General features: G+C 40.6%; 1 long non-coding RNA gene across 3 annotated transcripts; it reads left to right on the top strand.

The window, feature by feature from the left end:
- Nucleotides 1–418: 418 nt before the first annotated feature.
- Nucleotides 419–4446, top strand: LOC111948371 (uncharacterized). Of its 3 annotated transcripts, none has more exons than XR_013659518.1 (6): nt 423–561; nt 1687–1765; nt 2132–2217; nt 2563–2662; nt 2771–3034; nt 4009–4446. It is a non-coding gene; the product is annotated as an uncharacterized LOC111948371 (long non-coding RNA). The 3 variants fall into 3 exon arrangements; XR_002874351.2 differs by having other exon boundaries at nt 1687–1988; XR_013659517.1 differs by lacking the exon at nt 1687–1765 and having other exon boundaries at nt 419–561.
- Nucleotides 4447–23938: the final 19492 nt, after the last annotated feature.

Raw genomic sequence — 23938 nt, 5'->3', positions numbered from 1 at the left:
AAATGTCATTTTATGCAAACGTGAAAAATGAATTCGGAAATACACACCCTGTGTTTCACAAACACACACATTGTGTTTCACAAATGCACACTAAATGTTTTACAAATGCACAATAAGTTTTTCTCACAAATGTGCACACTGTTTTTCACAAAAACATTTTAGAAATTCACAATAAATGTATCAGAAATGCACAGTAAGTGCTTCACAAACGTGATTTTTAGGTACACATGTGATGTGAACTCACAGATCATTCGAATTGCAGAATGTGCATTCAAAATCCCGTTCTCGTTTGTGAATCTCCCCGTGTGTGTGAGAGATTTTTCTACGGTGAATATTGAGACTCATCTGACGGAGCAGGCTGACTAATGTCACCATTGGCTAGTGAATCTGTCAATCAAACTCATCGGCAAAGCAGGCGGGTTCGCATTTAGCCAATCGAATGGCCCCTTACACTCCTCACTTTCAAAGTGACGAGGGAGGGAGCTGTTCAGCACAGCAGTTGAAAGGACGCAGGCGGCAAATATGGCGGAGAGTTCTTCCGAACGGGATCAGTCTCAGCCCGTAAGTAATGCACTTATTTGATCATTCCCTCGTTGTACGTCCTGTAATGTTATTGAATACTAAGTTGAAGCGTTCTCCTTGGCCAAGTGACATGTGTGAATGCTTTATGAACATTTCAGCCGAGTCGTTTGCAAAGTAACCCCACCGCATATTAGCTTAGCTTAGCCTGTGCGGTCATATTTTTTATGAAAGCGGGGGAGGACTTATGATGGTTTTGTCAAGTTTTATACTTGGCATACCAGCTCTTCACACAACACGAGTAACTACAACCAACCAGGGGCCTCGAAACTAGCCGGCTTTCGACTCAAATTGTGCTGCCTGCCCTGTGAGTGAGAGGGAAGTTTAAGCCGGTGTCGGTTCAAGCTAGATATACAACCAATGTAGGTTCTTAACATGATTCATAAGGAACTAAGGGGAAAAACATGCCGGATTTACAGCAGCACAGAAAGTTTAATAAAAAGTATTGATTTGGAGACGGGGATTTGTTTAAACACTGATGCTATGCTATGCTAACTAGCTAGTAAGTTAGCTGTTCCGTGTGCTGCCTTTGTGTAAACGCGATCCGGGTTAAAGTTAGACACAGTCTTTTCACAACCCAGACTTTAAGACGGGGTGGATATGTGCAGCAAAGTTAATTCATATGACATTCATGAAAAAGGCATTTTTTTAAATATAACAGACGTGAATCCACTGTTGAGGCTGCTTTCATTCATTAGTTTCTAACGTTAGAACCCGTATTGTGCTAAAAAGCCCTGTGAGATTGTGTCAGAGTGACAGCCACTAAATTCCCCCTATCTTTACTTCCAATGAAGTAATGACAAGAATCCCAAACATTATGTTTTTAGGCTGTTTTGTAGTCGATAAGTAGTCACAGAAAGGGCGGATGGGAGAAATCAGCTGTCAACAGTGATTTGAGTAGAAGTTACTGTAAGTATTACACACAGGCTTCCTGTGATCAGTGTTTTGTCTCTGATTTTTTTAAAGCTGTTCTTTACTACAAGCTCAAATTATCATAGCAAGAGTGTTTAAAAAAATTCCCTTTCTAATATTTGAAAATTATGTAATTTAATCTCAGACAGCTAAATTATCTAATCCATGTTTGTCGTGTTTTTATTTATTCTCTAGGAATTGCTGAAGCGTGACATCCTAAATACTGTAGCGTCCCACTGACGCAATAATGAAGCGGAGGCGACCGTTTCTAACCGTGAGGCTTTTTAATGACTTAGGAACAGTTACTGTCGGCCGTAACCACGCCAAATACAGCACAACGATAATCAGAACTTTCCATCAAAGCATCCATCCTCCCCAACCCCCTCATGCACCCGCGACCCCTCCTTTATTGTCTGCTCCTCCGCCCATTCTCCCGCTCATCCAATCACACTGGAGCAACGATGTAACCCAGAACACATTAACAGAGCCCCAAAAACGTTAGTCGCTACAATACCTTTCTATTCTATTCTATTTGATATTTTATCATCCTATTGTATTACTGTTTTATCAATTGGGAATTTAGCATTTTTGCCCCTGTAAATATCTGTCAGTTAAAAGTATTTGTACTTGTATTCCATAGCACTTGTACCTGAAGATGGCAGACAACAACTGTGCAGACTTGGCCTTCTTCAGCGACACTGTGAACGTGTATGGCTTTTCTCTGAGGTATTCATGTTGTTCATAAAGAAATCTTTTATTTACATATCAGGCAGTATAAGCACTTGGTTATTTGTACAAAAATAAAATAACTTTTTTTAGACTCCTCTGAAAACAAAGGAAACTCTAAAACTCTTTCCCCTCATCAATAACATTTTACCCCCCCTTAACAGTCTCTCTCACCTCAGTTTTTTCCCCAGTGATACATGTAACCCACTCCTGCAATTTATCTAACCTAGAAATTCTACTTATTGGCATCATACATAAGAACATTACATTTTAAATTGATGTGTACCATATTGGCGATGCATTTGTAATTATTTGTTTGAGACATGATTTTCATGTTATTGTCAGGATGAGAGGAGAAAATGTGGGCATAGCCGAGTTAATGCTCACAGTACGTAGAACTGACACAAACAGCTTCATTGCAGGAAAAGTGTACACGCGATCAACGGTGAGTTGAACCTAGTTTTAGACGCTTTAATATATACATAAAAGTGAATGATGTATTAAAAATAAATCTGACAATATAATATTTCTTTTTGCTTTTATCCAAATACAGGATTGAGCCCCTCTGGTGTGATGTCTTCATGAGTGTTACTGGTTTATATTACAACATCCTGCACTCTCCTGAGGACCAAGACTTGCCCAATATCAGTAACATCACGTATTCTGCCGCCATTGCATTTTCCTACCACGCATTCAGGCCAGTTTGGATGTCTTTAGTGACGCGTGGGACAGCCATCCAATCAGGACGGAGCAAAGCATGACACCAAATCAGCTGTGGCAGTTGGGCTTGACCCAGAACCCTGTTTCTGATCCCCGGGTAAGTGCTTTATTTCAGTGTTTTTCAACCTTTGTTCACTTGTTCCACGGTCTGACACCGGACTCTGTGGAAAGCTACACCGCTAAAGACGAGCTTTAGCTGGTATTTTTGTTATAACTGAGCGAATTTATCAGCAGAATTAAGAACAAGGAAGGGAAAACTTTAACCACTTCTGATTGGTCAGACTGATGACATGTGATTAAGCCTTCAAGAATGATTGGTGGAGACAGTTAAAGGGGCGCGACTTTTCCTTACACAGTTATAGCTGCAGCTAAATCGCGGTACCGTCAACCTTATCAAAATGTATTTTATAGAATTAAATAAACACAAAGAAAAAGTCATTTTAAGATCTTTCATATTCCTAACTTCTCAGTGTTTTGTCAGTGCCTGTTTGGATGAACAAAGAGCTGATTTCCTGGAGATGGGAAATGTTTTTAGATCAGTGAAGTAGGGCAATTACCCACTTCACACTTGACCATCTCCCACGGCACACTAGTGTGCACACTAGTGTGCCGTGGGACACACTGGTTGAAAAACACTGCTTTATTTAATCTCACTGAACTGGACAACTGATTTGTGTGCAGTTCGACTAAAGTGGAAAGTATCAAGAACAGTATAATAAAATCTCAATGACTACAAGGAATTTTCATCAAAAATGAATGAAAAGTATTATTGTTGTGTGGTGCAAACTATTTCCCTAAATTGTTTGGTTTTTAAATAAAGTAGGAAGAATAGCACATCCGCAAGTTCAAAATGCATCACAATGCATGGCATTATGAGCTATCAGATGTACTAATCTCACTACTTTGTTAAGAGTCACTTATTTGCAACTTAAAAACAGTTATGGAGATATGAGGTCTGCCTGCAAGCAACAATATAAGTAATTATTAGTGGGTCTCTGTTCCTACATAATCTAAAACATTTAAAAAAACAGTGCTGTTCATAAACAGCATCTTTTTTTTTTTTTTTGTCAGGGTATGCTGGTTCCAGAGATTGAATGGGAGGAGAGTGGATCCATGGCTGAACCTCATCCTGGGATCAATGTCCTGGTATGGGACAGTCCTCTTTTGGGTCCACAAATGTTGGAACTGCAAGACGACATCAACCCATTGTGGAATTCAGACCGTTTGGGAGTGGACCTACATCTTTACTGTCCAGTGTGTTTAGAACTTAATTTAGGTGACATAATTACATACAGAAGAAGAGAGACTGAGGGGAGGAAGACAGAGTTCAAATCAATACTGCTGTATTGTTCAAGGGACTTCATTGTATGTAAGGATGTTATGAAAATTAGTTCCAGTTTAAATAAAATTCAAATCAGTAGAGATCCCACCTTTTGCTTAAATTTTGATGTTTTAATCTGTCCATGTTTTCACTGAATTTTACTCTGCAATAAAGGGTGAATGTTTGCACTTTGTTGTTCTATGACCATCTTTTGTTGTGTAGTATTTAACTATCTATAAAACCCAGAAAGATGAGGATCTTTTTTGCAAGGGTGACCTGGCCAAGAGGTGTATATGTATATGGTTACAATATAAAATCAATGACATTTGAGTTATTAAAAAAATAAAATTAAGGTCTGGCAAAGTGACTTTGGGCTGAGCAGGGGAGGTGTATTGGGTATCTGTGATTGACAGTGAGATGAACTCGAGGTAATGTAGTCCCACTGCGTGATACGGAGCAAAGTGATGCCAGTTTCTCCACAGAACCTACTGTGGAAGTTAAAGATTTTTCTCCTCCACCTTCAGATGATCAAGACCGAAGGGAACCGTGTCTGAGTGTTGAAATGACGCTAGCATGAAAGCTAAGAGAATAACGTACAAACAATCCCGAGTGAAACGTTCATTGTAAATCTCATGACCAGGACAGAGTTCGATGGATTCAATGTCAACTACATTCAACCACTGTTGCCTTGCTTCCAGGTCCACTGAAAAGTTGCACAAGCCAGTAATTTTTGACAACCGAAGGCAAATAAACCGACAAGCCATGCTAAAGCTAACACGCTAACGACCGACTGGTACAGAATCAAACATGGGCGGAGCTTTTGCCACCTGCAGAAAGCATAGAGAAAGTGTAAGGGGCCATTCGATTGGCTAAAAGCGAACCCGCCTGCTTTGCCGATGAGTTTGATTGACAGATTCACTAGCCAATGGTGACATTAGTCAGCCTGCTCCGTCAGATGAGTCTCAATATTCACCGTAGAAAAATCTCTCACACACACGGGGAGATTCACAAACGAGAACGGGATTTTGAATGCACATTCTGCAATTCGAATGATCTGTGAGTTCACATCACATGTGTACCTAAAAATCACGTTTGTGAAGCACTTACTGTGCATTTCTGATACATTTATTGTGAATTTCTAAAATGTTTTTGTGAAAAACAGTGTGCACATTTGTGAGAAACACTTATTGTGCATTTGTAAAACAGTTAGTGTGCATTTGTGAAACACAATGTGTGTGTTTGTGAAACACAGGGTGTGTATTTCCGAATTCATTTTTCACGTTTGCATAAAATGACATTTGTGAATCGGAGCGTGTGTATTTGTAAAACCGGTTGTGTGCATTTCTGATTATTGAGACTGAAATAACTCCATAGAAAAGAGCCAGTTAGTATACAGAAGAGCCTTTGAATTTATTGAAAAAAGAAATCAGCATTTAACAGGAAAAAACAAGGAGTCTTAAAAATATGGATTTATTGAGTTGTTTCAACACACCATAATGATATTGCAGTACATTCAGGAACAAGCTGTCAAATGTTACAAGGAGGCTGCTGATCAAATTGTGGATTTACATTTATTATATTTAGAAAACATAGTGACTGTTATCTACTATTTATCTGTCCCACCTTAAAAGTCAGCGTCTGATTTTTTTTTAGCCGACACTTCGACAGTTAGATTAAGGGAAAATCTATTTCACATTTGCTTGTTTTTTAACTTGTTCTGTCCAAAAACTGAGCAAACAGCTGAGAGCTGAAGGTCTTTTGTGTTGGACAGATTTGACTATTACAATAAGGGGTTGTGCATCTTCTGATAGCTGAAGTGTATATCTGTATAAACCTCTTTTGTTTTGTTTTATTATTTTTTATTTGTTTATTACATTTCATGTTTTGTATATGTTTTTCTTTTTTTTACAGAGGGAAGAGAGAGGGGAAAGGTGTGAAAAAGAAGGGGTTCGAAGAAAAAAAGAGAGGGGGGGAAAAGTAAGGGGATATGAGTGACAAGCTGATAATTTCAGTAAGTTATGATATTAAGTCTCTCAACATTAAGGCTAGATCAGCTGGAAAGAAAAATGTTACATCCAAGAATGAAAACCTTACACAAAGATAAGCTTTTGTAACCGACCATGGGTCATACTTAAGGATATCTGATGTGTCCATCAATACACTTGGGGTTAGGAGCGAGGAATAAAGTAGACAGGGATCACTGTGACCGTGTGCAGGTGCAAGCAGGGGCGCAACAACCGCTACCTAATTTCATAGGGGTATGCTGCCACGTAATCCCCTCCACCACCAACACACACACTGACATAAATGCGCATTATAAAACACCCCATCCACCACTCTTAAAGCTACACCTTGTGGAAGTGAAATGTTTTGCACTGTTTGTGTGTTTCCTTTTATGTCCTTTTATGTCTTAAAATAGCTTTCATGTTGCTTGTGGTGCTGTTGCTGTTGGATGTAGTAAATCATTAGACCAGTAAATTCATTCTGCGGTTCCCAATGGTTAATTTTTAAAGTTAAAAGCAACTTAAAAAATATTCAGGTTTTTCAAAACAAAATGCAATCTATTAAACACCTTCCCCACTGCACCTCTCTGTTCTTCTCCCTCTTCATCATCAGCTGATCTTGTCGCTTTCTGTCTATCGTTATCGTCATCTGAACCTCTCTCCTCGTTCCTCTCTGTTGGGACTGACTTGTCATGGATGTCTGCACTTGTTTTCCCAAAATAAGTGAACAGGTGGTCAAGCAGAAGTTCAAACCAGAGTGAGCATCTAGGTTATTGTGACTTTAATAGTTTAATGATTCCTACCTGAAGTCAACTCTGCTCTCTTTTATATCAGATGCATCACCAACCTCATGTCTGTCTCCTTCACCTCCTTCTGTGTTCTTCTCCACTAAATCATATAGCCAAGCAAGAATTGTTTAATGTTTTAAATAAATTAAACATTTGCTAGTGCATTTTTTTTTTAAACTGAAGAATACTATTTAAAAATGACTGACTTAGTATTAACTGGTTTTGCCCTGAGCGTCCACCAGAAGACCAACCTGCTTCTTTCCTCCATCTGTCCTGATTCTTTTTCTCTCTTTTGTCATCATTCTCTCCATCTTCACAGCTGTTTGATATTAACTTTGTGTTAGGCAGATTTTAAAAGAATACAGAGACTAAACTATATGTAAAAATAGAAACATTTTTAATTTTAAATTATATTTTTGTTGGATATCACTTAGTGGTGGGATAGAATAGAATAAATTTCTTTATTGTCAAACATTTCCAAATGTTCAACTGAAATCCAAAATTTCGCTGAGCCAAAGTGATATTAAAAGCAAAAGCCTCTAAACTAAATAGTCACTCACAAAAAATAATTATCCAAACTTTTAACATAAAAAGAAACAAAAACACCATCTAACCCACCATCACACATATTTCTCCCTTCTGCCCATAGGAGCAGCTTTTATCATCATTTAGTGCTGTTACAGTCATGAGATAAAAACTTTTTCAGTATTTGATACATCAACTTAAAGAAATTATTTATGTCTGTCTGAAACAAACTCAGTACAAACAAGCTCCTTTATTTTTTCTTCATGATTGTGATGATGCTGTAAATCCTGCCTCAGTACAGCTGATGACCATAGTAGCTTTAGCCTGAATGTTTTTCAAGCCTGTTTTCATCACGGTTATAACGTACCTGCTGTCTCTCAACCATTTAGAGAAACTTTTCTTCATTCACACCACATCTTTGTCCCTCGTGCGTTTTCTGTTTTCAGCCCCAGATTGTTTTTTCCTTTGCCTTTCCATTTAACCCGCACTGTCATCAAATGATCACACAATTCAAATCAAAACAATCAGACGCGAGGGAGAGCACGCTCCAGCACGCTCGATTACGCTCTCTGTTCAAGACCCGAGTGAGGGAGGGAGGAGCAGCTACAGCGGGGGGCCGATCAGTTACGACGTGCTTCTGGTACTGATCATATCGTGCAAATATATGTCCACAAAGAGCTGTGAAATTAAAAAATACGGACTATACATGATTTTCACAACTTCAGTTTGGCGCCCCCTTTGGCCGGTGCCCCTATGCGACGCACATGCTGCACACCCACTTTTTGCGCCCCTGGGTTCAAGTGGGGGTGGAGATGCAAGCACACTGCTGAACTGTACCATGTGTTCATTAGGGGGAGCAGATCCTCCCCAGCTTGATTGGCTGGACCAGGAGTGTGGGGGCAGGAGACCCCCACTGTCGCCAGAGCAAGGGGAGATCGCCCACCCACCCGGCCAGGTGCAGCCCCCTGGCACAGCGGAGCACGGGTCCCCAAGGGAACAGGCAGGTGCACTCAGCCGTACCGGACGGCAGACGTCGCGGCCACTGGGCGCTGGACACAGAGACGCGGGCCAAAAGGACCCAGGAGCCGCCTACCAGCCAGCCGGAATCTCGGCACCACAGGCCAGGGCAGGCCCAGGGGCCCGACCCAGGCAGCCCAAAGATTACGACGCGACCACAGCTCCACCCCCTACCCCCTACGACACTTCTGTCCTCTACTACCCCCCTCACCTTACACCTTCCTCAACCCCTCATCCCGTATTTGCTTTCATTGCCCTCCCCACCCTGCAGAGGGGAGGGTGAGCCCCAGCAGGCCCTGGTAAGGCAGGCCCCTGGGCCTGTCCCCACCCATGCATTCTCATACACAATCTTCTGGTTGTAAATCTATATCACATTTGAATGGTTTCTACACAAAATGTAGTGAACAAAAAAAGTTTAAACCAACTGCTGATATTTTATAGAGGATGAAGATAAACTTTATTCTCAAAAGGGAAACTGGAGGCAAAAAAAAACAGACGCCCACTTTAGTTTCATTCAGGCCGGTCTGTAAAAATATTGTGTGACATTGAATCGGTCTGTGGCCTGAAAAAGGCTGGACACCAATGATTTACATCTCCCCACACTTCTGTTTGGCCCTTCTCTGGGCCACCTCCTCCCACCCTTTTAACCCTTTAATGCAGAAGATGTCGTCGGCGACATCTAAACAACACACACTCTTTGACGTACTGTAACTCTGCGACCGTTTATGTGATCAATGTGAATCAGATGATTTTGATGAGAAGAAGCAACACATTACATTAAGTAACATAAAGTGTTGCGGAACAGCTCAAAGACGCTTTTCTCCAGAATCAGCGGATTTACTTTGATTGCGTTAGCACTTTACTATTGAAAAGTGTTACATATCAAAGTGAGGCTGCTTTTCCGCTGGAACTAAATGCAGTTGAAGAGTTAACGGTAGTCGAAATAATGTGAACAATAGAGCTGAAGCTCTGGTGTTAAAAGTCAAAAATAGAATTGTGATGATTGGTGCCAACTTGTTCAGTTTTTCTTGTTTGCTTTAGTTCTTCATTAAAGCCTGACCCTCCTTTTGGGCCCTCCTCCTTCTCCAGCCCCCTTTAATGATGGCACCAACACATGGTGGTTCCTGTTTGGCGACATGGGAATTTTTCAAAGCACTTTCTTTTATGTTAGGATCAATGTGTTATTTTGCTACATGAATAAAAAAATAAATAAAGATGATTCACCATACGTCTCCCTTCTGAAACTACTGATTTTCAAAAGTGCTGGTATGCAAGAACTTTTATGAATTTGACAATTTAAAAAGGTGTTGCAAGCATCAGCTGTCACTTCTTTCTTTTTTCTTTGACTAATGGCTGGATTTCTCTGGATGGATGTTGCTATAACCCTGTGTGTATCCACACAAACTATTTGCTCTGACTTGCCATATCAGCGGGTATCAAACTCTGTTCATTTAACAAAAAATACCAGTCTCACCAATGAGGCAACAGAGGCCCTTTGCTTGAAAATACATTTCAATACAAGCAACATTCATCATTTTGCTAAATATAAATGAAATGTTGAGCTCCACATTCTGAGTTCCACCAAACTCATGTTTAATTTACTTCTAATTTTCAAAGAGTGCAAAGTTGGTCGAGTTTATTTAAAGTTAATTAAAAGTTCCAGAAAGTGTGTGTGAATAGTTTCTTTTTCTACTCCAGGATTGAAGCGTTCACACTGTCCATCATCTGTATTCAGGCTGCAAGGTGGGGGAACAATTAGGCACACTAATCTCATGAGGGCAAGCATTTACCTCCCTATGAATAATTTAGCATTTAACCAACTGAAGCAGATAACAACTAAATACATTTGAGTCTGCCAAGAGGAGGCAGAAGCAGCAAGTGTTTGTATTACTGTGGCAGAGGGAAAAAAAGGAGACGGGGAGTTTCTTCCAAAATGCAATCAGCTTAATGTGTGGAGCTGGCAAATGTGGAAGAGCATCAATTGTGAAAAGGACCATGAGCTCCATTTCAGCTTTGTCTCTGTTGGGCTTTTCTATGGGAAAGTAAACAATATAAATACATTTTTACTTTTTTTTGTGGTATTTTTAACATGTTCTTTTGGTATTTTTGTGATGATGGTGAAAACATATAAAGAAAATTAAGCTTAAAATTGCATATCTGAGTTTATCTTTATTCAAGTTGTCGTGAATCAGGTGCAGATGAAAAAATGCTGTTTGAAAAAAATGGATTTGTGACGTCGAAAATGCACTAGGCGAGCCACAAGCTCTCTGCTCTGCTCCATTCTGATGCATAGATCATGCAGAGAAATAGATCCATGTACGTCTTTGTTTTCCTCGTCTGAGCGGTATCTGTCTCAAAACTGATGGACAGCTCCAATATTGCTCAATGGTTAAGTGTGAGGGGATGTGAGCTAAGTGTGAGGGGATGTGAGCTAGTGAGAGAGAGTATAAACAGACTACGTATTGTATAAACGCAATGCAACTGTTAACATGTTTTATTCCACTGTACAAATACGCCAATAGGTGGGGACTATTGGTGTAAATGCCTTCCAAAAAGTGTCAATATTTTAATACCAGTGTGGTAGTTATTGTATTTTTGGGGACTGTATTGCTAATTTAGTAAGTGGATGTCTATTTATACAGGGCCTTTCTCAGATCAAATCAGAGAGTGCTTCTCAATAGTAAAAGAGAGCATATAATCAAACAGAATATAGAATCAAGACTTAACAATCAGCCCATTCGTAGGAGAAACTCAAACAAGGATTTAGTCTCCATTTCAGGACAACACAAAGCTTTCCAAATAAAAATGCTTGACCTGTATTTTAAAAACACTCAAAGGAGTTGATCTGTCATAATGATAAAGGGAGGGCATTCATGTATCAACAGTTTATCAGAAATTTGCCACTGTGTTGTGGACGGGACCTTCCTACCCAATCCTGGGAGCTTAATGCTTTCCCACTGATTTTCTGCATCACAAATACATCTACTATTGATTCTCAATGAGTTGAATAAAGACATACTCGGAAATGCAATTTTAAGTTAAATTTTCTGTAGATCTGTCCCCCATCATCAGAAAAATACCACAAGCACATGTGTAAAACACACAAAAGAAAAACATAAACAACTCAATAATTTTAAAGTGTCAACTCAAATACAAAGAAATTCCCTGTTTTGTTTAGGAAACAGATGAACTTCTTGGAAAGTATGTCCCGTTACACCAAAGCAAAAGAAGCACAAAATTCCACACAAAGAACACCACAGCAATAGCCAACAAAATGAGAAATTAAAGCAAAGACACAATGTCACGTCAGTGGCTTTCAGTTAGAGGGAAATAGAAATCAGAAAACGTGTTGTTGGCAGAGATGTGAGCATGTGGAGATGCTTATTGATACATACAAAGGTAGACGTGGAGCATTACTTTCCAGCTGTGGAAAATGTTCTCTTTTCTTTGTCATGCTTTCCTTTTTCTGATTATTTTTCTGGAGATTTTCCCAACGAGGAAACAGAGGTTGTAACTGCAGGATGCCTCACACTCTTATGAGTGCAGTTTGGAGGACACCAAATTGATTGAAGGCCTAAAGGTTTGGGGTATTTTATGCTATATCACATCTATCAGAAAATCCTGTTAGTTCATGAACTGGAGTTCAAGGCACATGGGTAATGCTGCAGACAGGGTCACAATCATTAATTGTAAATCCTGAGCAAGCTGTTTTTTCCTAGCTCAGAGGAGTCAGTAAACACTTCAACAAAGGAACAAAACACTTTACTAAGATATTTATATGTCTGCTTTTTACAGCCTGGGTTGAGATAGAAAATGACTCACCTCTGGATTCAACCAAATCAAATCAATATAGTCTCCATTCTTTTTTTGCAATCCTTCAGGACAACATTACAATATTCCTCCACCCACAGTCGTGACTTTAACTGATGCTGTAACTTTGGCCCTTAACTCAAACTGTCTTTTTTCTGCTGAGTCAGGAAAGTCCAAAATTTAAATCATTACTTTCAGCCATTTCAGCAAATCTTCATGGAAAAGCACAGTTTAGGTTTAGAAAAACTTTTGGATGAAAAACTGGTAAAAAGAAAAGTTTATCACAACTTACTGCTGGTTATTGTAACTCTCAGTTTAACAAAGGGTGGCACAACAGGAAATAAGGTTAGGCAAAATTTCACATAGAGCCCCGCAAACTTGAATGATCTTTTTTATATCATGAAAAATGAAATCTAATAATTAAACGTGTTGGGTTTTGTTCCATGAAATTTACACACGAACACATGCAAGCCACATGCAGTGCAGAACACAATAGGCTTTCTTTGTAAACTCCACTGTAAAATATATATATATATATATATATATATATATATATATATATATATATATATATATATATATATATATATATATATATATATATATATATATATATATATATATATATATATATATATATATATATATATATATATATATATATATATATATATATATATATAAAGGCTCCTAGCCTTGAGCAGCCGCCTAAAGAGGTACACAAGAGACAATGAAGCCAGACGAATAAACAGGCTCTTCGCAACTCAACCTGCAAAAGTGTACGCTCAGTGGCAGGGTCAGAACAGCCGAGCAGACCCACCAAGGCTGGAAACTGAACAGTACTGGAAAAGTATATGGGAGAAAGAGACAGCACATAACAGCAATGCCCAGTGGCTGGTCTCTCTGAGAAAAGAACATAGCAACCTCCCTGAACAGAATCCAGTAACCATCACAGTGGCTGACATCCAAGAAAGAGTCTCAGGTATGAAGAACTGGACAGCACCGGGCCCTGACATGATACATGCCTACTGGCTAAAGAAGCTTACCGCACTCCACGAGCGCCTGGCAGCACAAATGAACCAGCTGCTTAGAGATGGGACACACCCCGAATGGCTAACGGAAGGGCGAACGATCCTGATCCAGAAGGATCCCTCAAAGGGTGCAATCCCATCCAACTACCGGCCAATAACCTGTCTGTCCACAACATGGAAGCTCATGTCAGGCATCATTGCAACCAAGATAAACAGGCACATGGATCAATTCATGAGTAACACACAGAAGGGCATTGGTAGAGACTCCAGAGGAGCCAAACACCAACTCCTGGTCGACAGAACAGTCGCCCAAGACTGCAAATCACGACACACCAACCTGTGCACAGCCTGGATTGATTACAAGAAGGCCTATGACTCAATGCCACACACATGGTTCACTGAATGCTTGGAGCTGTACAACATCAACAGGACTCTAAGAGCCTTCATAGGAAACACAATGAAGCTGTGGAAAACCACCCTTGAAGCCAATGGCAAGCCACTTGCACAAGTGTCCATCAAATGTGGGATATACCAAGGTGATGCTCTGTCCCCACTGCTGTTCTGCATAGGTCTGAACCCCCTCAGCCAAATAATCACCAAGACTGGCTATGGATACCGACTCAGAAATGGGGCCAACATCAGTCACCTCCTCTACATGGATGACATCAAGCTATATGCTAAGAGCGAGCGTGACATTGACTCCCTGATCCACACCACCAGGATCTACAGTACTGACATTGGGATGTCATTCGGGCTCGAGAAATGCAGCCGAATGGTGACAAAGAGAGGCAAGGTAGTCCACACAGGAGGGGTCTCACTCCCAGAAGGAACAATAACAGACAAGTTGACAAGTTGCAAAGACAAGTTGCTGCACCAAGTTTTTGGGGTGCAAATCTCAGAAGAGCTGTCATGGAACCACAACACTGTCACTGGCCAAGAAAGCCCAACAACACCTGTACTTCCTCTGCAAACTGAAGGCTAGAGCTCCTTCCACATCATACAGACCTTCTTCAGTGGTGCCATCCAGAGCGTCCTGACCAGCTGCATCACTGTGTAGTACAGAGCCTGCACCGCTTCCTGCTGGAAGTCTCTGCAGCTCATTGGAGATCAATTGTGTCCCTCTCACTGGCCTTTTGGACATTTACCACTCTCCCCTCACCCTCAAAGCCATTAGGATTGCAGGGGACCCATCACATCCATCCTAGAGCCACTTCAGCCTGCTGCCATCAGGGAGGAGACTTTTAAGTCACTAGGCCAGAACCAGCAGACTCAAGGACAGTTTCCTTCACCAGTCAATAGGAAACTCAACTCCCGCCCATGCAGCCCTACCCCCTCTGGCCCCACCCCCTACTACTTTGAACTTCAACTGAAAAACTTTTTTACCTGCATCAGTACAGCATCTTAACCAAATACTGCAATCACCCACTCCTCAAGATACTATCTCTAGATCTGTGGTCACTTTAAACTATCGCTTTAAACGATCTCATTGCCACCTTTGCACTGACCTATTTTAGTAATTGTTATTATTATTTTTATTTTATAGGCTGTTTGCACTGTGGGTTAAGAGAAAAGAAATTTAATCTGTACTGTGTATCTTGTGTATTCAGTATATTATTTGACAAATAAAGCTAACTTGACTCATGAGCTAAATTAGACCACAGAATGTATTATTCTCTTCCTGAAGCAGAGTGATTCTGTTTGATTATTTTTATACTAAATGCAAATACAGCATTATAAACACATATTTTCTTTTAATTAAATCACAGAAACTGTAATGAAACACAGGAGATCAGCTGTGTTTTGTTTTCCTTCAAAGCTTTTCTTCAGTGACTGAGAGGTGAGACCAAAGTTGGGAAGAAAATAATAAAGGACGAACATGCAGTCACCTGGGGAATCAATCTCAGGCCTGATGAAATTTTCTGTGAGTTTCCTTTACAAGGTACTTCAGCCTCAAAGGTGGAGAACATAGTCCATCCTTTTTGTTTTCATTTGTGGATTCTTCCCCAAAAACATAACCCAATCAAATGAATCAATACTGCACGGCTCTGGTAACTTAAGATAAGTTGGACATAAACACAATTATGTGACTTTTTTGAGCCATTGAGAAACGTTTTTTGGACAGTTATTGGTCAAATGGATGAGCTGCTGTTGCATGGTTTGTGTCTTAAATGAACAATAAAAAACAAACTTGAAATACTGCAATCAATATAGTCTGACATGCAGAAAAAAAACTAAATAAATATACAAAAACTATTGATATAATAATACAAAACATAAAAATAGAAGTTTTTAATGGCCATTTATTGATTTTATGCCTAAATATTTGTTCGGATCCCAGGGCTGCTACCACAGCAACAAAATGAATCCTCTGGAAAACAGAGGTCAGAGTCAAGCAACAATCAATATTTTGCAAGAAACATTTTCTGTGTTCCCATTTGTTTCAATTCACTGAGTGCACAACGATGTTTAATTAATTCAAGTACTGGTCTGTCACTTTATGAACATTCACATCACAAAAAGAAATCAACATAATATTTTGTCATTGCTTCAAATAGAGTCCAAACAACTGTCATATCAACAGTTTAAGCATTAACTGTCGCAGCTCTGGTCACACACAGTTTATTTGAAGCTCAAATATAACTTGTGAATGAAATTTTAGCCATATAAATTCCCATTGTTACATGTTTACAAAAGAATAATTTAATGTTAATTTTTATACGTGCATATAAATAGACTTTTCTTTGAAAGTGGTAAGTCGAACATGTGTTTTCAAGGCTGGTGTGACTGTACCACAACATCTAACAAAATGGTTTAAGACCTTCCTCTTCCAAACATTCCTAGACTACCAGCCTAGAGGCACTGTCCCCGACTGCCACGCAATGTGGCAAAACCTGAGTCCTCACTCTATACTTCCTCAACAGAAGACGTGTTGGCGAGTTGAAGGATACCTTTAAAGTATTTCTTTTACCACTGTCATCTGTTGAGGTCAAGAGCTCACCATCCGTACTGTATCATTGGCAAAGAACTGCTTACTATTCCTATGATGCTGAATGATTGCCAGAATATTTTGATGCCAGCCAAAAGTCCTTTTCCATGGCCTTCCTAAACTCCTCCCAGAAGTAAGTTTTTGCCTGCACACCAGCCCCCGCAGCATGCTACTCAGACTACCAATACCTATCAGCTCTTCTGGAATCCTACAGGCTTGATATGGATCCTTTTTTGTTTGACGGTGTCCCTGAATTTTGGCGACTACATCTAGGTTTGTGGATTGTAGCCCCACACGGCACTAGAGACTTTATGGCCACAGATTCGAAGATTTGAAGATTTTGCTGTGAACAGACAACATGCGGTCAAAGGAGCTCTCCATGCAGGTGAAAGGAGCCACTATTAAGCTGAGAAAACAGAAAAAAACCATGCCAGAATTTGCTTCAGTATTAGGAGTGGCAAAATCAACAGTGTGGTACATCCTGAGAAAGAAAGAAAGAAAGCACTGGTGAACCCAGCAACGCAAAAAGACCTGGATGTCCACGGAAGACAACAGTGGTGGATGATGACAGAATCATTTCCATGGTAAAGAGGAACCCGTTCACAACAGCCAACCAGGTGAACAACACTCTCCAGGAGGTAGGCGTATCAATATCCAAGTCTACCATAAAAAGAAGACTGCATGAAAGTAGATACAGAGGGTAGACTGCAAGATGCAAGCCACTCATAAGCCTCAAGAACAGGAAGGCTAGATTGGACTTTGCTAAAAAGCATCTCAAAAAGCCAGCACAGTTCTGGAAAAACGTTCTTTGGACAGATGAAACCAAAATCAACTTCTACCAGAATGGTGGCAAGAGAAAAGTATGGAGAAGGCGTGGAGAAGCTCATGATCCAAAGCACACTACATCATCAGTAGAACACTGTGGAGGCAGTGTGATGGTCTGGGCGTGCATGGCTGCTAGTGGCACTGGGACACTAGTGTTTATTGATGACGTGACACAGGACAGAATCAGCCCAACTAATTCTGAGGTGTTCAGAGACAGACTGTCTGCACAGATCCAGGTGAATGCAGCCAAACTGATTGGGCAGCATTTCATAATATAGATGGACAACGACCCAAAACATACAGCCAAAGCAACTCAGGAGTTTATTAAAGCAAGAAGTGGAATATTCTTGAATGGCCAAGTCAGTCCCCTGATCTTAACCCAGCTGAGCATGCATTTCACTTGTTTAAGACTAAACTTAAGACAGAAAGGCCCACAAACAAACAGCAACTGGAAGCCGCTGCAGTAAAGGCCTGGCAGAGCATTCAGAGGGAGAAAACCCAGCATCTAGTGATGTCCAGGACTTCAAGACTTCAGGCTGTCATTGCCAACAAAGGGTTTTCAACCAAATATTAGTAATGACCATTTTGTTTTCAGTTATTTCATTTGTCCAATTACTTACGAGCCCATAAAATGAAGGAATTGTGTTTAAAAAATGCTTTAGTTTTTCACATTTTTATGCAATATTATTTTTCAACCCATGGAATAAAAGCTGAAAGTCTGCACTTCAATGGCATCTGAGTTGTTTTATTTAAAATTCACTGTGCTAATGTACAGAAACTAAATTAGAAAAAAATGTATCTCTGTCCAAATATTTATGGTCCTGACTGTATTTACTGTTCTGATCTAGTATGATCACATCTACTTTTCACCTGGCCAATCAGCAGTCTTCTCCTCTCTCTTTAAAGTCTCTACTGTCTGTTCTGTCTTTTGAGCACAAACTCCCCTTTTGCTTCTCCTCTGTTTAGTCCCAAACTCTTCAGCCATCATCCATGCCACATCCTCTGCCAGTGTCTAGATTCCAAGGTCTCTTCCTAAACTTTTTTCTGTTGAAAAGGTGTGCCTTGATTTCCCCCAAAATTGACAGATGGTTGTAACTGTTGCCTGTTTGGAGCTTGATCAGTAAATTGACAGCTTCATTTTCCTGACTCTTTTCACCACACTGAGGCATCACAATGTCTACATCATTGCAGACACAACATTGGGCCACTATTTTAAAACAAACAACTTAGACTTTGTGTTTAAAGACTCAATGTGAAATTAACCCTTATATGGTGTTCGGGTCTGTGGGACCCGTTTTCATTTTTTATTAAAAGAAAAATGAAAGGAATAATTACTTTTTCAAACTCAGACTCACTGGCCTTGGCTCATTTTCTGTGAAGAACAGATATCAGAATACATTTTTAATGACCACACACCGTACACCCCCTCAACACATTTCTATTACATATAAGATGTTCGGGTCCACTGGACCCGGGGCTAATAGAAGTGTGGAAATTGATGTTATGTGTACATATACTCTGTCCTCCACCTGTCTGGGCCTGCTGTGTGTGTGTGTGAGTGTGTGACCAGTGAGAAAGAGAGAGAGAGACTGGCAGAGAGAGAAAGATTGACTGTAAATGTCAGTTCTGTGTTTCTGGACCTGCGGTTCCGCACAAGGTTATAACATTGTTGCATAATTCAAGCATCAACTCTATTTGCTCTCGTTCTCCCGCACATTTGACCATTTGACTTTCTTGCGGGAATCTTTAATTTCTCACTCTTTATCTGCTACAAATTGGAGGCGGGACACTATAAATATAGTTTGGCCAGTGTGGTTTCTTATCAGAACTGATCAAAATGGCCAAAAGACACTCTGCGCAGAGGGCCCTGGAATTGATTTTAGAAGAGAGAGCAGTTTTTGATGATGATGTAGAGGGAGAGGATTCAGAAGAGAAAGTTTCAGAATTAGAGGATCACATTTCTGAAAATTCAGAACAGTGTAAAACCCTGGGCCAAATGTCACCATTGATGAACAGCTGATGCCATTTAGGGGCCGCTGCCCCTTTCGGCAGTATATACCATCTAAACCTGCAAAGTATGGTATAAAGATCTGGGCTGCCTGTGATGCCACTTCCTCATATGCTTGGGATTTACAAGTCTACAAAGGGAAACCTGATGGAGGAGCCCCTGAGAAAAACCAAGGAATGAGATTTGTCCTGGACATGTCTCAGGGCATCAGTGGAAAAAATATCACATGCAACAACTATTTTACCTCGCACAAGCTGGGAAAGGAGTTCCTAAAGAGGAAGCTGACCATGGTGGGAACAATACGGAAAAACAAGTCATTAGTTTTGAAAACTCTTGCTTCAATTGAAAATTTGTTTCCTCTCATATCTTGATTTTAATTGATTTTCTTTATCACGTTTTAAATAATGAGTTATGAATGTGATCTAACAAAGGTAAAGGGCAAATATTGACCAAATATACTGCTTGTAATTGGATGAGGTAAAGATCTGTCGAGTATTTTAACATCAAAGTGTTTGATTGTGAGGCATTTAAAACCACAACATGCAACGGGTCCACCAGACCCACGAACACTGGCTGAGTAACAACAATATGAACACCACACAAGGGTTGAACACTTGATATTCCAGCCTCAGGGTGATCACCCTACCTTACCAATGAGTTGGTAATCTTTGGACCAGCTAACAATGATCACCTTTTAAACCGGTTGTTTTAGCACATTCGCACAGGATTCATTTTAGCCCTCAGAGGATTCCATTTGATAACTTTTATAAAATGTTTGGACGCCATGATTATTCCAAGCAAATTTTTACATTTCTAACTCTCACCATGTAGATTTGGTTCCCATCTTCTTCTTCCCAGAAATGTCTTCAGTTGTTCTGTCTGACACACAGAATTACTGTCATTCAAGCGAAGCAAAGCCTGGAAATTTAAGGACAATGTGAAAATGGCTATAAATGTGCAGTGAATGTTGCAAGATAACACCACAGAAAAGAAAAATCCATAAGTTTAATCAATACGGCCAGCAGCAGCAGACATATGAGACAACTCTGTCACAGAAGATGAATGCTTCGACCCTGCACTGAAGGCACAACTGTTGAAAGTAAAGAACAGAAGCCTGGGACCTTAGTGGTAATTGAGACAGCTATGTTAGGTTGCTTAGACGGTGGAGATGCCATAAATAAGTCAACCTGAAACAATAACCTGAAAGAACAAATAGCCTATTTATCATCTTTGAGATGATATTGATGCTCTTGACACCTCCTGCCCTGTAAAAGGTCTACCTCTGTAAATCTGTGCAGAAGACAACAATCTCAACAAAGCTTTACGTCATCGTTTCCACATATCTTTCATTTCCTGACAGAATAACATTTCTCATAAAGACTGCTTAGGACATCACTGTTTGAGAGAGCTGTAGGTTTTACCATAGCCTTGTCTAGTGAAGAAGTCAAATCCAACGGTGGAGTTTTGCAGTAGGCATAGAAAGTTAGGGCACTCCAGGTAAAATATTTTATTATTGTGCACAAAGAAGCTAAGGAAAAATGGAAAAATCTTCAAAAGGCATCAAATTACAGACAAGATATTCATGTGATCCATCAAAAACAGAAAGCTTTATTTCCATCATTTACCCTTTTAAAATAATAGAAAAACAAAATGCTGGCTTGTTTGGACACCATGCAGAATTTAGAATATACGGAACATATAGAAAAGCTGAGACCGGATAGTGTCATGGATTGTTCAAAATCATTGTTTACAATGACCAGGTGATTTCAATCTGAAAGATTTTAAATAATCTGAGTCATCTACCCCACCAATCAGCATCAATTGTTCTTTCAAGCAGTTGTCTGGAACACTGAAACAGAAAATAGTTGACACTTACAAAGCAGAAGAAAGCTATGAGAAGGTAGCAAAGCATCCTTCTCTGGCCCGGGGGCAGGGAGGGGCAACCCTCTTGGGGCCCGTGGCTGCTCCGGGTCACACCTTCAATGACTGCAGGGTTGGGGGGGTGGGGCTGGCCTTCTCCTGGGAGGATGTCTGTGTGTGTGGGGGGTCCACTATAGGTATGGGACCTTGGAGGTATGGGTCTCCACTGAGGCAAATGGTGGGGGCCCTGACTGGTCAGGCTGCCTCGTTCCTGTCGGGACCTTACTAGAGCGATAGGGGGGATCAACCTGCAATGTGCCTCTGGGTGGGATTCTTGGCTGTGGCCATGTTCCATGGTTGTCGCATAAAATTGAGCCCCACCCCTCTCGGTTTCAATTGCACATTAGACATGTAAACCCTTTGTAGGGGGGGATGTTTGGACATTACTGCCGGCAAGCAGGAGATGTCTTCTCAGGCTCCCACCCGCCAATTTTAACTCCACCATGTCATGGTGCCCGGATCAGTTCCCCTCCCCTCCTCCAGCTGCTCCTCTCCCAACCACCACCAGCTGTCGTCACTCAACCTCATCAAACCCTGCCGTTAAAAGGAGACCTCATCCACAAGTTCATCGCCAGATCGTTACCCCTTATGGTGACTAAGCCTGGTCTCGAGTCAGTTTATGTCAAGCTCTCTGTCTTGTTTCTCGCCCTTGACTTACCTTGCTCTCCTACCTCAGGAAACCTTCGCCACGAGTGACGGCAGTGGAACACGGGACCCGCTTCACGGAGCACGCCTGGAAACCTCAACCTACGCCGACCGCGTTCGAACCTCCAGCCACGCCACCAGTCACAGCCGCCTCAGGATCTCCCTCGGACCACCGGACCTCCTTGGAGGAAATAAATTACTTTCTTACCTGCCACTTATCTGTATCGTTCTCTGGGTTCCAGCATCTGGGTCCTCCACGCTAAGCAGATCATGACACACCAAAGACATTTAGGGCCTCTTGATGGGAGGGTGTTTGGACATCACTGTGGGAAATCAGGCGATTTTTACCAGTACCGCTTCAACTGGGGTCATGGTGTGGGAACAGGCGGGCACGGTCCCTCTTTTTACATTCCATCAACCATCTCGGCAGAACATAAACACCCACCTCAGCACAGGTGTCAGCTCACCTTGCAAAAATAGTACGTGTGACAGAATGAAATGCTTTACATGTGTTGGTTTGTATCCATACATGCGTGTGAACTGTAGTTGTATTGAGTCCATGTCGACATGATTGTATGTGAAGATTTTTGGAGCTAACAGGTATGTTTGTAATATTTGAGTATGTGTGCGGACAGACCCCGTCCCTTTTGACTAACACTTACACCAGACAGTAATAATGATTATCTTCGAGCATCTTGTTGTTTAATGATTGTACCCCCCGCACCTTTGTAGTCATTTTTCAGATTTTCCTTTTCTTCTGTAACCTTATTCCCTGTCTCCAATATCCCTCGCTTCTTGCCTCTCATTTTTTTCCTGTCCGGTCCGACAAATAAAAAGACACAAAAGTAATCAATATTAATAAAGTTTAGATTAAGATACAAAAGGGGTTTATACAAATACACACCTTGTGTTGGAAGATCCACAACCCCTTGTTGTTATAGTAAAATATCTTCAACAAAAGAGGCCTTCAGCTCCTATCTGTCTGCTCAGCTGTTGAACAGGACAAGTAGAAAAAAAAAAGAAAAGAAGATAATAAAGCATTTTCCGATGCCAATATCCTCTATTTGAAAGTTAATTTAGAAATGGCAGTCAACAGGAACAGTTGAAGTTAAAGCAAGAACTTAAAGACAAAGGACAAACTCAGAAAGAGCAGCTTGCAATATTGTGGTAAAAGCAAGTCAAAACTCAAGTTTGACTGTATCATCCCACCAGGAAGACCTGGCAGACTCTACTCTACAACTGTTAAGCATGGGAGGGGATCAATCAGGCTTTGGGGTTGTATTGCAGCCAGCGGCCTAGGAAACTTTTCACGAGTAGAAAAAAGGAATTCAACAATATTCTAGCAGATTTTGGACAATAGCTTGATGCCATCTGTGAAAAAGCTAAAGTTGAAGAGAGGAAGGCTTCTACAAAGGGATAATGATAGTTGCCACACCACAAAATCCACGCTGTCTTCCATTAAAAGCCATAATTTAAAGGTTTACCATGGCCTTCCGTATCACCGGACCTCAACATCATTGAAAATCTAAGGATAGACCAGAAAAGAGCAGTGCAGACATCCCAGAAGTCTTAAGGAACTGGCAAACATTTGTTAAGAAGAATGGATGACGATTCCTTAAACTATAATTGAGAGACTCTTGGTTGGCCACAAACAATGTTTACAAGCTGTGATACTTGCCAAGGGGGGCAGTACAAGTTAATAACTCTGCAGGGTGCACAAACTTGATCCCCACTGTATAGTCCAGGACTCCTGTGGGACATAACTATCAACCATGACAGTTTTTTTATTCTGATCAAAACAATTTGCTGTTGTCAGCATGCATATTGATATTTTGTCATTATTTCTTTACTGTAATTAAACAAAAATGTAGAAACAATGTGTTAAAGTGCACTGTAGTTAGGATTCTGGTGGAACCAACAATAGAAACACAGACAGAGAAATAAAAAATATTTAAACTTTTAAATCACTTTGAAGGAGTGTTGTTCTATTTCTCCTTAAATGTTTGCTTTAGGTCTTTGTGGTTTGCAACGATTGGTGTCTGCAGAGCTTTTTACTGCTACAATCTTTGGTTTCCAGAGTATCATGACAGATTATTGTTGCCCCTCTCCCCCTCACAGGCAG

This window comes from Oryzias latipes, chromosome 12 (genome assembly GCF_053564925.1).
Source record: "Oryzias latipes strain Hd-rR chromosome 12, Olatipes_Hd-rR_3.1".
Taxonomy (NCBI): Eukaryota; Metazoa; Chordata; class Actinopteri; order Beloniformes; family Adrianichthyidae; genus Oryzias; species Oryzias latipes.
This window is presented reverse-complemented; position numbering and strand designations above follow the sequence as displayed.